This window comes from Mus musculus, chromosome 12 (assembly GCF_000001635.26).
Source record: "Mus musculus strain C57BL/6J chromosome 12, GRCm38.p6 C57BL/6J".
NCBI lineage: Eukaryota > Metazoa > Chordata > Mammalia > Rodentia > Muridae > Mus > Mus musculus.
The window spans coordinates 74135905-74149490 of record NC_000078.6 but is presented as its reverse complement, the minus strand read 5'-3'; the positions used below and the strand labels follow the sequence as shown (position 1 = coordinate 74149490).

General features: G+C 40.7%; 1 protein-coding gene and 1 long non-coding RNA gene across 12 annotated transcripts in view; both read right to left on the bottom strand.

Moving 5' to 3' along the window:
- Syt16 (synaptotagmin XVI) overlaps nucleotides 1-13586 on the bottom strand; it is a 270293-nt gene that overhangs the window by 118426 nt on the left and 138281 nt on the right. The window lies entirely within an intron of this gene.
- Gm40889 lies at nucleotides 2728-8955 on the bottom strand. The gene is made up of 2 exons (XR_872824.1): nucleotides 7557-8955; nucleotides 2728-5740 (listed from the first exon to the last, which is right to left on the bottom strand). It is a non-coding gene; the product is annotated as a predicted gene, 40889 (long non-coding RNA).

Genomic DNA, 13586 nt, shown 5'->3' with positions numbered 1-13586 from the left:
TCCGATGATTGGCTGTGAGTATCTGCATCTGTATTAGTCAGGTGCTGACAGAGTCTTTTATAGGATAGATATACCAGGTCCTTCTTGGCAGCAGCAAAAGTCTGGGTTTGGTGTCTGCAAGTGGGATGGATCCTAAGGTAGGATGGTCTCTGGATGGCCTTTCCTTCAGCCTCTGTTTTTTTTTTTTCCCTGAATTTCCTTTAGACGGGAACAATTCTGGGTTAAATTTTTTAAGATGAGTGGGTAGCCCCATCCCTCAACTGGGAGCCATGCCTATCTAGTAGAGGTAGTCTCTACAGGTTCTATCTCCCCTCTGTTGGGTATTTCAACTAATGTCATCCCCACTGGGTCCTGGGAACCTCTCACTTTCCTGAAATCTGGAACTTTCTAGTGCTCCCCCCACCCCATGACCTAACAAACACACACTGCCACATATTTCTATTCACTGTCCTAACCCTCTAGACTTCTCTCCTGTCTCTTCCTAGTCTCTTCCTATACCTGATCCTGCCATCCCACCCCACCTTTTGGCTTATTTCTTTAAATGGATTTATTTCCAGACCCATCTATTTTCATGCAAATACCACGATTTTGCTTTTCTTTATGGGTGAATAAATTCCAACGTGTGTGTGTGTGTGTGTGTGTGTGTGTGTGTGTGTGTGTGTACCACATTTTCTTCATCCATTCATATCTGCTGAAGAGCATCTACATTGGAAAAGTGACCTATGGTGACAGAAACCACAATAGATGGCTGTTGAGAAACTGACTCCATTTCTTGGCTATTGTCAATAATGCAGCAATAAATGTGGACATGCAAGTATCTCTGAGGTATGCTGACATTAGAGTCCTTTGGGTGTATATTGAAGAGTGGTCTAACTGACTAATATGCTGGGTCTACCTTAGGGTATTTTTTTTAACCTCCATTTTGACAAGTGATGACACAGTTCGCTTTCCCACCAGCAGTGTGTAAGAGTCCCTCTTTTCCCATTCTCACTAGCCTTCTTCAATTATTTTCTTGATAATAGCTATTCTGCTGGGGGTAAGGTGGCATCTAACACAGTTTTAACCTACATTTCCCTAATGGTTGAAAACACTGATCATTTTCAAGGATTGATTAGTACTTCTTATTCTTAATAGCACACATTATAGTTTTATAATATATAATTGTCACTTGCTGGTGACTTATATATTTCTTTTAACATTTGTTTTCTTTAATAAATTAGAATTTCCATGAAGTCTGGTAGCTGGTTGATATTTGTCTTTGTTGTGTTATCAGCATGCAGCAGAGTACCTGATGGTGACAGGACAGGCAATCAATATTTTTGAATATTGAATACATATCGCTATTGTGCTGGCTAGCTTCTTGTCAGCTTGACGCAAGCTAGAGTCCTCTGAGAGGAGAGAATCTTAATTGAGAAAACACCTCCCTAAGATTAGGCTGTAGGCAGCCTGCATAGCATTTTCTTAATGTTTGATACAAGAGGACCTAGCCTACCATGGCTGGTACCACACCTGGACAGGTAGTCTGGGGTGCATGAGAAAGGACACCCACAAAGATTCAAGCTAAATGAGGTCCCAGTACTGAGAGAGAAGTGAACATAATAAGATCCAACCCAGACCTAAGGAAGCTACAATGGATATCCGCTGGCAAAGGAAAAATTAGTTTTCGCCAATGGAATCTCACTGAGTATATTAACACACATCAGGGTAGGCTTCATGCCCAGGAGTGTTTGGCCAACACAAAACAAACTCAGTAGTATTTTTGTAGAGTTTTGTCTCATTTTGTATTGTTTGGACATTTTTTTCTTTGTTTTATTGGTCTTCTGCTTATATGTTTTGGTTTCTGTTTTTGTGGATTTGGGTGTGTTTCTTGTTGTTTGTTTTGTCTTGTTTACTTTTTTTAAAAAATGAGTAAGAGGTAGAACATGAAATTGAGTAGGTATGTAGGTGGGGTTTTCTTAGAGGAATTTGGGGAGGGGAAATATTATCAAAAATTATGAAATTGTTTTTCAATTTATATTTAAAAAATTAACTGTCGTGGGGAAGCCTGGGAAAGCCATGAGGGAACATGACAGTCAGTCCTACCCCTCCGTGGCCTCTGCATCAGCTCCTGCCCCTAGGATTCTGCCCTATTGGAGTTGCTGCCCTAGCTTCCCTCACCAATGGCATGTGACCTGAAACTTCTACGCTAAACTAACTCCTCCCACCAAAGTTGTTTATGGTCACAGTGTTTTACCACGGCAATAAAAACCCTAACTAAGGCACCTATAGAAACACAAAAATGTATCTCATGTGCTTCGTTCACATAGCCCTTTGTTGTGTTTCTATAGCCTGTTATATTTTCCACTTGTAAAGATTTAAGATTTTGAAAACTACCTTTTTCAACTAGAGCCTCAAAGCTCTTTCTCAGATTCACAGCCAATCTGTGAGAGCACCTCTCCTTACAGACTGTGCAGTCATTACCGTGTGGAGAGTCACTGCCCTGTCACAGTAAGAACAGCAGACACTGGGATCCTATGCCTGTCACATCACTGAGTTTCTCAGGACTTGGGCTTACTCCTATATTTTCTACAAAAACGAAAGACGTGATACACCCTCCTTACCCAGAATCATAGTCTGAACAGTCACTTCTGTGGAAAACTAGTGCTGCCTAAACATGACAGTAATAAATAAAAACAAGTTTGTTCTTTTCTTGTTTTGTTTTGTGTGTGTGTGTGTGTGTTTGTTTACTTTGGGTTTTTGTTTTTTTTGTTTTTTTTTTTTTATGAAAGGTTTAGGAAAGGATGGGGGATATTCCTCAAGGTATCAGGTAGAGTGTGGGATGCATCCCTGTGCATGCTGGGTTCTATCACCTGCACCATAATAAGTAATTTTAAAACAAGAAACAATGCTAAGTATCCCTAAACAGATGAGGTACTAAGTGCCATTCCTAGATCTATAAGCAGTGATGACTTGTATGGAGGGTCTCATTTCTTCCCCAAAGTAGTAGAAGCACAGCAGCCAGCCTGATAGTCCATGAACATAGCATCCCTACGGAATTTGGGGAAGCTTCCTGCTGCCCCATTCTTTCGGTTTGTTATTGCTGTTGATACCCAACACATCATTTGGGTCAAATATATCTATGATACAGATAAATTAACTTATTAAAATTTCTGGAACTTGCCAAATAGAGTTAATGATAGCAACTAGTCAAGAAATAAGTTTTGGATCAAAATGAACTGTATTCAGAACATCCTTCATGAATCAGATTTGTTTAATCAAGAAGCCATCAAAACTACAAATAAGTTTTTTTTATTTTACACTATTTTCAAACTGTTGGCTGAACAAGCTGTTTTCTGAAGATGATGTTCATATTGTGCCTAGAGTCTCAGTGAGCCCCGTTCCCATTGTCACTGATATAGACAACACAGATGTTGGTCTGCGTCTGAAAGACACTCTATGACCAACAATTATACAACAGGTTTTAACCTCCTTCCATTAGGTTTGCAATGAGGGAAACATGAATCTTTCATCTAATGAAATTTTCATGCATAAGCAGAAATCTATTCCATCACAATTGCTAACCCATTGAATATATGTTCTACAAGGTCAAAGGGCACAGTTCTACAGTCTCATCCATCCTGGACCCCCTCATGTCTCTGAATGAGGGTATCAACTGAAACTCTCAAACTAAATCAATGCTAACCACTATTTGGTGTTTTTCCCATCGTTTCCTCTCAGTTGTTTATTCGAGCTTTCAACCCAAGCAGATAGTAAAATCGGTCATTACTGAAATGACTATTGCTACACATTTTATCTCCTTCATTAGCAGTTATGAAGATTAGGTTTCCTGGCGTCCTTGATGCCTGGGCTCTTAGGATAGTGACGCTAATAACATGACAATGTCAATGCTTTTGTGTCTGGCAAGCATTAATAATCAGATTCCCCTGAGATCCCATCAGAATCAGCAGCCTTAATGGGATCTTTGTGGTTACAAACAGAAGTAGGCTAGGCAGGGGGTACACAATGTCTCTCGGGTCTGCTTAGACAAGGTGGCCCCAAAGAACATTTAAAGACTGCTTTTACATTCTCCATGCCACTAGCAGAGAATTCCACATGAGAACTGAGAAGCACTGTTTTCTGAGTATGATATTAGGGCCAAATGTCTCTTAAGTAACTATACATATGGCCTCATATCAATATACACATATACTACGTTATAAATATACATCATATACATGTATATATACACATAGACACATACAAACACTGCATCAATTCAGTTAAAACAAGTATACATACATGTACATATGCACATACACACACACAATCATTACATCTATTCAGTTAAAATAAAATGCTAGCTATAGTTCTATTTTACTCCCACAATGCCTGCCAGTTGCCTTTTCCCTCTCTTCCTCTTTCAAGTCTTCCAGTTTCTCACAAAAACGTCACAGAGTTATGGCTTGCTAAAGGCATCAAACAGTTCTCTGATCTTCCATTCACATGGTCCGACTCACACTCAATCAGGCCTCGTGCCCACTTCCTGGGAGGAAGGAGAATCTACAAGCTAACTATTAGCCCCTCGTTCCAAACAGAACTGTAGTGTTCCCTGCGTCCTGCAAAGAAGCAGGTAATGACCAGAAATCCCTGTGTCACATGAGAAGGGTACTTCCTGTCAGCCTTCACTCTGAACAAAATCTCACAGAGGATATATACTGTTGAAGCAGGTCCAGCTTCCATGGGAAAATTCTAAGTGGAACTAATATGAGTTAGGAATTTAACCTCAAAGGCAAAGTATAGGAAAAGTACGATCTACAAGCATTGTGAAGGTTTCTGACCTAGAACAACGAGGCGTGAAGTCCAGCTGTCATGAGTGTTACTGTCTAGGGAACAGAGTGTAACAAAGTGACTTAGAAAGATCAAAGACGTTCTTTACATAACCTAAAACAAGCACTCCCTGCTGAAAGGACTCATTCCAAAGAGCATACATCATGAGCAATCGGCCCCCCCAGCTAGCTAGCTTTTTATTTTCATTTGGAGAAAGTAAATATCAAGTAGTTCAAATCTGGCTAACTAATCATAAGGCTTCTATGTTTGTCACAGTTGTGTGTGCCTTTAGGGATTTTCTTTAATATTCGTAATTAAGTAACAACAACAAACCCCAAATGGAGATGAAGATCTTTCTAGAAAAGAGTCAAGGTAAGGACAGGCAAGAGGGCTCAGCTGGTAGAGGCACCTGAAGGCCTCGGTTCAGTCCCTAGGACCCACATGTAGGAAGGAGAGAACTGACTTCTGAAAGTTAGGCTGTCCTCTGAACTACACACATATGCACAGACACGCACCACCTATACACATATAGGTGCAAATGAACGCACACCCACATGCCTACATACATGGAGATGTACATGTGTGCCTGTTCACACACACACACACACACACACACACACACACACGCACGCGCACACACATAAATGTGTTCACACACACACAATCCAGTTCACGGCCTGGATGAGTACAGCCTGCTTTCTAAGTTACAAGAAAGGAGAAATAAGGAATGAGGAATTTAAGGGAGCATCGCCTCTTGGGGAAAGTGAGAGAAAGAACTTGAGACAGAGGGTATAATTCAGAAATGAATCATCACTGTTACTGAGAGTGAGCAGTGGGTGACAGGCACATGGGTCTGTGTACCATTCTCTCTCTACTTTCCTGTATGACTGAACATTTTTCTAATAAAGGTTTTTAGTGGCAACCTTTTCACAACCTCTCTCTGACAAATTTATTTAACAAAATTTAAATATTCAAAGTGCTCATACTTTAAAAGTAGGTTCCTCCCACCATTCTCCTATCAAATGCCCTACACTTTTACGGATTGACAATTGTAAATTAATGTTCTATCAAGATTTTGCTGGTGAAATAAAACTAGTATATGCAGGTTTTAAGCAAACAAGAATCCTCTGCCACTTATAGTCATTGTTTTTAAGTTTTAAGACCTGTTTAGAAGATCCAGAGTAGAAAAATTATAAAAAAAAAAAACAGATTGAAAATGCTTTTGGAATTTCTAAATACACACACTTCAAACATCTGTCATCTTGTTATTAAACTTCAATCATCCAACTTGGAATCACAGGATTTCCATTCTAAGGAGAACTTTTATTGAAGAAGGCCTCTGACCCTTGTTCACGGCTTAGAAGAATGTAAATAGTTTAATGAGTAACTATAGAGACACACCCTTTCATTTATTTTAATCTGTCATGCTAAGCAAGCCATAAGAGTTTTAAACCAGCTACTTCAATAATCCCTTTAAAACAAATTCCTCACACAGTGAAGTGTGTGGAGTCCCAGACACCCACCTTCATGCTAGAGCACTGATCCTTTCTACTAACTCTATTCTATTCAAACAATAACTCCTTTCCCTTGCCGCCTACCTATAAATGATCCTTTAAAAGATTTAAAGCATATGCCTTTTTCAAATACATATGAGCACTACTGCCTGGCTGACAAAAGAATCACAAAAATCCAAAATCCTGTGACAACTGTAACTAAAGCGGCCTCGTGGTGTCCTTTAGACTGTCTGTAACCTGGTGAGATTTCTCGGGAAATGTCAAAGAGAGAACAATGGTTCTAATCGTACTACTCTTTAATGTTGGCAATCAAACCTTTTAATTTATTGTAACTGGCTCTCTTCTGATTAAAACTAGTAAGTGAACACTAACTCTAGCAAAAAAGATGTGCAATACAGGGCTCTTATTCATCCTCTGATGTCTACTGTAAGACTGGGCTGCTACCATCAGCCAAGCAACAAACATCACGGGGTGAGTCCATATGCATAATCAGAGCTTATATAGAGCTGTCTAGAACTCACCATAGTGAAACTCCATGCTATATCCATTTTCAAACAGAAAGGACTCCAGGGTTTCTGCTAAAAATAAGATGGAATTCTGTACATCAGACACACGAGCCCATATGTTATAGAGTTATTGATAACAAGGAAAACCATGGTGGAAATCTGCAGCTTTTGAGACTGTGGTGTGTGTTTAGGAAGTTCTCACACTTGGCTGTTAAACACTTCCAGCAGTGATCCATACTTATAAAGAGCTTCAGGCTTGCTTTTATTAATAGCCGGCATCACAGAGGAAGCGCAAATGCCACAAGAAGAATCTGTTTCTAAGGTAACTCACCATGCTTATGTAAATAATTCGGAAGCAGGGCTGCTCAACTGTAAGTGTGCCCAGATCTGTCAAGGGTTTCACGGTTCCTCCTAACCTTCCAATTTCATGCTTTCGTCTCTACACTCAGCTGGCTGGAGAACAAGTTCACGGCCTGGATGAGTACAGCCTGCTTTCTAAGTTACGAGAAAGGAGATATAAGGAATGAGGAATTTAAGGGAACATCGCCTCTTGGGGAAAGTGAGAGAAAGAACTTGAGACAGAGGGTATAATTCAGAAATGAATCATCACTGTTACTGAGAGTGAGCAGTGGGTGACAGGCACATGGGTCTGTGTACCATTCTCTCTCTACTTTCCTGTATGACTGAACATTTTTCTAATAAAGGTTTTTAGTGGCAACCTTTTCACAACCTCTCTCTGACAAATTCACTGGAGGAAATAAGAACAGAACCGCAGAAGGTAAGTTCTTGTGAAGGTTAATTGTGTATGTCAAGTTAACTGGACCACTGTGCTAAAATATTGGTCAAAGATCATTGCAGGTGTTTGTTAAGGGTACTCTTTGTGTGAGACTGATATACAAAGTGATGGACTTAATGTGAAGCAGATTGTCTTCTGCTGTGGGTAAGCCATAGCTGAACAATTCAAGTCTTGAATTTAGCAAAGGCTTGGAGAAGAAAGATCTCTACCAGTCGACAGCCTTCTGGCAAGACTATAACACTGAGTCTTTCCTTGGTTTCCAGTCAAGCAGCCCACCCTGAAGACATAGAACTTGCCAGGTTCCTTAGCCACATAATTCATTAAAAACCAATCAAACTCCTTTCATTCTTCCTGCCACTCTCTCCCACCTACCTAAACACACACTCACACACACACACACACACACACACACACACACACACACACACACACATCACTCAACTCTGGCCTGCTCAGAATTTTTAGATATTCTATCCAGCATTAAAAAGTATATTTATAATCCCATTTAATATGAAACTCCATCTCATCAATTAGTCTTTATTTTATGTGCTTATACCATTTATAATAACCTGTAATTATTTCAATTATTTGCCTCTTTGGTTTTACCTGTCTTCACTAAAAACATAATTTTCGAAAGATTAATGGCTCCTCTGTGCCACTTCAGTTCCAGCATATTGCTGGACACAGCATCCCAATAAACATGAATGCAATGAGTATCCTCCATGCAGCAACTCTCAACTGACTCCTTTGGAATTTTCACCCACCAAATACACAGGGTTCAATTAGTCATACTATGACAGCCACATGTGAGCTATTAACAAGCTTTGATAATTTTCCACTGTACAAGACCAAAAATCAAGTCACAATAATTGGTGTCTCAAAGTCACCCAAACAAGTCAGTAGTCATTACAATGAGATATAACCTGTGCTGTATTTCTTCCAGGTTCACAAGTCTCAATTATTTCCAATTCCCATATTTGGTGGAAGCATATGATACTTCCAGCCCAGTAAAAAGGCATTTCATAGACCGATATGCAGATTCTGCAAGTCAAGGAAACGAAATTAGAAGAAAGAAGACCATGCAGCTTAGCTTGCTAACAAATCTGGTCTTATTTTGCATGTCTGGTGGGGAAGGGTGACCCGAGAATGATGAAGGGAATAGTTCCTGCTTCCAAACAAAGAAGAAAAACTGAGGACTTGGGAAAGTAGAAGATCTCAACTTTCAAACAACTATCCAATTCATCCTTTTCAAAAATCATATGTAATCCTAAATTTGCAAATTAAAAAGAAAGTACCTGCCAGGTATTGGTGGCACATGCCTTTAATTCCAGCCCTCAGGAGGCAAAGGTAGGTTGATCTCTGTGTTCAAGGCCAGCCTACTCTATAAAGTGAGTTCCAGAGAAGTCCTGGCTCAAAAAAAAAAGTACCTCATTAGCATGTACAGCTTTTTTTTTAATTGGGTATTTATTTCATTTACATTCCCAATGCTATCCCAAAAGTCCCCCACACGATCCCCCCGACACTCTCCCACTGCCCCCCCCCCCCACTCCCACTTCTTGGCTCTGGCATTCCCCTGTACTGAGGCATATAAAGTTTGCACGACCAATGGATCTCTCTTTCCACTGATGGCCGACTAGGCCATCTTCTAATTCATATGCAGCTAGAGACACGAGCTCAGGGGGGAGGGGGGTATTGGTTAGTTCATATTGTTGTTCCACCTATAGGGTTGCAGATCCCTTTAGCTCCTTGGGTACTTTCTCTAGCTCCTCCATTGGGGGCCCTGTGATCCATCCAATAGCTGACTGTGAGCATCCACTTCTGTATTTGCCAGGCCCTGGCATAGTCTCACAAGAGACAGCCATATCAGGGTCCTTTCAGCAAAATCTTGCTAGTGTATGCAATGGTGTCAGCGTTTGGAAGCTGATTATGGGATGGATCCCTGGATATGGCAGTCTCTAGATGGTCCATCCTCTCGTCTCAGCTCCAAACTTTGTCTCTGTAACTCCTTCCATGGGTGTTTTGTTCCCAATTCTAAGAAGGGGCAAAGTGTCCATACTTTGGTCTTCGTTCTTCTTGAGTTTCATGGGTTTAGCAAATTGTATCTTGTATCTTGGGTATTCTAAGTTTCTGGGCTAATATCCACTTATCAGTGAGTACATATTGTGCGAGTTCCTTTGTGATTGGGTTACCTCACTCAGGATGATGCCCTCCAGGTCCATCCATTTGCCTAGGAATTTCATAAATATCATTCTTTTTTTTTCCATTTTTATTAGGTATTTAGCTCATTTACATTTCCAATGCTATACCAAAAGTCCCCCATACCCATCCACCCCCACTCCCCTACCCACCCACTCCCCCTTTTTGGCCCTGGCGTTCCCCTGTACTGGGGCATATAAAGTTTGCATGTCCAACGGGCCTCTCTTTCCAGTAATGGCCGACTAGGCTATCTTTTGATACATATGCAGCTAAAGTCAAGACCTCCGGGGTACTGGTTAGTTCATAATGTTGTTCCACCTATAGGGTTGCAGATCCCTTTAGCTCCTTGGGTACTTTCTCTAGCTCCTCCATTGGGAGCCCTGTGATCCATCCATTAGCTGACTGTGAGCATCCACTTCTGTGTTTGCTAGGCCCCGGCATAGTCTCACAAGAGACAGCTACATCTGGGTCCTTTCGATAAAATCTTGCTAGTGTATGCAATGGTGTCAGCGTTTGGATGCTGATTATGGGGTGGATCCCTGGCTATGGCAGTCTCTACATGGTCCATCCTTTCGTCTCAGCTCCAAACTTTGTCTCTGTAACTCCTTCCATGGGTGTTTTGTTCGCACTTCTAAGGAGGGTGGATGGACCTGGAGGGCATCATCCTGAGTGAGGTAACACATTCACAAAGGAACTCACACAATATGTACTCACTGATAAGTGGATATTAGCCCAAAACCTAGGATACCCAAGATATAAGATACAATTTGCTAAACACATGAAACTCAAGAAAAATGAAGACTGAAGTGTGGACATCATTCTTTTTAATAGCCGAATAGTACTCCATTGTGTAAATGTACCACATTTTCTGTATCCATTCCTCCGTTGAGGGGCATCTGGGTTCTTTCCAGCTTCTGGCTATTATAAATAAGGCTGCTATGAACATAGTGGAGCATGTGTCCTTCTTATCAGTTGGAACATCTTATGGATATATGCCCAGGAGAGGTATTGCAGTATCCTCCAGTAGTACTATGTCCAATTTTCTGAGGAACCACCAGACTGACTTCCAGAGTGGGTACAGGGGAAAAATTCCTGAATAGAACAGCAATGGCTTGTGCTATAAGATCAAGAATCGACAAATGGGACCTCATAAAATTGCAAAGCTTCTGCAAGGCAAAAGACACCGTCAATAAGACAAAAAGGCCACCAACAGATTGGGAAAGGATCTTTACTTATCCTAAATCAGATAGGGGACTAATATCTAATATATATAAAGAACTCAAGAAGGTGGACTCCAGAAAATCAGGTAACCCCATTAAAAATGGGGCTCAGAGCTAAACAAAGAATTCTTACCTGAGGAATACTGAATGGCTGAAAAGCACCTGAAAAAATGTTCAGCATCCTTAATCATCAGGGAAATGCAAATCAAAACAACCCTGAGATTCCACCTCACACCAGTCAGATGGCTAAGATCAAAAATTCAGGTGATAGCAGATGCTGACGAGAATGTGGAGAAAGACGGACACTCCTCCATTGCTGGTGGGATTGCAAGCTTGTACAACCACTCTGGAAATCAGTCTTTCCATTCCTCAGAAAATTGGACATAGTACTACCAGAGGATCCCGCAATACCTCTCCTGGGCATATATCCATAAGATGTTCCAACTGATAAGAAGGACACATGCTCCACTATGTTCATAGCAGCCTTATTTATAATAACCAGAAGCTGGAAAGAACCCAGATGCCCCTCAACAGAGGAATGGATACAGAAAATGTGGTACATTTACACAATGGAGTACTACTCGGCTATTAAAAAGAATGATATTTATGAAATTCCTAGGCAAATGGATGGACCTGGAGGGCATCATCCTGAGTGAGGTAACCCAATCACAAAAGAACTCGCACAATATGTACTCACTGATAAGTGGACATTAGCCCAGGGACTTAGAATATCCAAGATACAAGATACAAAGCACATGAAACTCAAGAAGAACAAAGACCAAAGTGTGGACACTTTGCCCCTTCTTAGAATTGGGAACAAAACACCCATGGAAGGAGTTACAGAGACAAAGTTTGGAGCTGAGACAAAAGGATGGACCATCTAGAGACTACCATATCCGGGATCCATCCCATAATCAGCCGCCAAACTCAAACACCATTGCATACACTAGCAAGATTTTGCTGAAAGGATCCTGATATAGCTGTCTCTTGTGAGACTATGCTGGGGCCTAGCAAACACAGAAGTGGATGCTCACAGTCAGCTATTGGATGGATCACAGGGCCCCCAGTGGAGGAGCTAGAGAAAGTACCCAAGGAGCTAAAGGGATCTGCAACCCTATGGGTGGAACAACATTATGAACTAACCAGTACCCCAGAGCTCTTGTCTCTTGCTGCATATGTATCAGAAGATGGCCTAGCCAGCCATCAATGGAAAGAGAGGCCCATTGGTCGTGCAAACTTTATATGCCTCAGTACAGGGGAATGCCAGAGCCAAGAAGTGGGAGTGGGTGGATAGGGGAGTGGGGGGGAGGGTATGGGGGACTTTTGGGATAGCATTGGAAATGTAAATGAGGAAAATACCTAATTAAAAAATTTTAAAAAAAGAAAAATGGAAGAATATTGGGCTTCTATAAGTTATAAAATATTTGATTTATTTAAAATTCATCGGAGTAGGATATCCCAAAAGAAACCTCTAAACTTAGATGCTGGTACTCAAAATACAATGCCAAAAAGCCACTCCAGCAAGGTAGCTATGAATCATTCTGCGCCTACATTACCTGTGAAGATCATAGACACACCCCCAACAATATCTAACTCACCAACCATACTAAGAATCTGAAATATGGAGAAGTGAGTGGTAGTTAGATGAGTACATGCCTGCATGTCCCTCTTCATCTCAAAGGGCTGAAAGAGTAAAGCCATGAACATATATTGGTCATGTCACTATATAGATACATCTTGTCTGCTTTGCTTTTTAATTTTGTTGTTTATTTTTTTTTGAGATAAAGAATCTGGCAGTTAATCCCAGGCTGGCCTCAAACTCCCAATTTTCCTGCCTCATTTTCAGAAGTGCTAGAATTACAGGTATTCTCTACTATGCCCAGGAATGTATCTATGTATTTGTATTTTCATGAATGTCTCATATTTTGATTCAAATCTGCAAAATTTTTCATTGCCTTTTCTTATTTTGGCATAAAAGAAAAACAGTAGCTGTTAAAATAATCATTTTAACACTGTTTAAATATATAGCTGAGATAGCCACACACTTCTTTTTTAGACAAGTTCACTGAAAAATTTAAGTCTCAAAATGAGGAAGAGATAGATAGATAGATAGATAGATAGATAGATAGATAGATAGATAGATAGATAGACAGACAGACAGACAGACAGACAGACAGGCACTGTTTGTGTGTGTGTGTGTGTGTGTGTGTGTGTGTGTGTGTGTGTGTGTGATTGTGGTAGTTTTAATGAAAATGGCCCCATAGCTCATAGTAGCTCATAGGGACTGGAACTATTGGGAAATGTGGCCTTGTTGGAGTAGGTGTGGTATTATTTGAGTATATCACTGTAGGGTAGGCTTTAAGGTCTCAGATGCTTAAGACAGACCAGTTTGTCTTATTCTCTAATTGCTTCCTGTGAATCCAGATGTAAAACTCTCAGCTCCTTCTCCAGCATCATATCTCCCTGCACATTTTCATGCTTCCTGTGAGCCACAACCAATTAAATGTTTTCTTTTACATGAGTTGTCTTGGTCATGGTATCTCTTCAC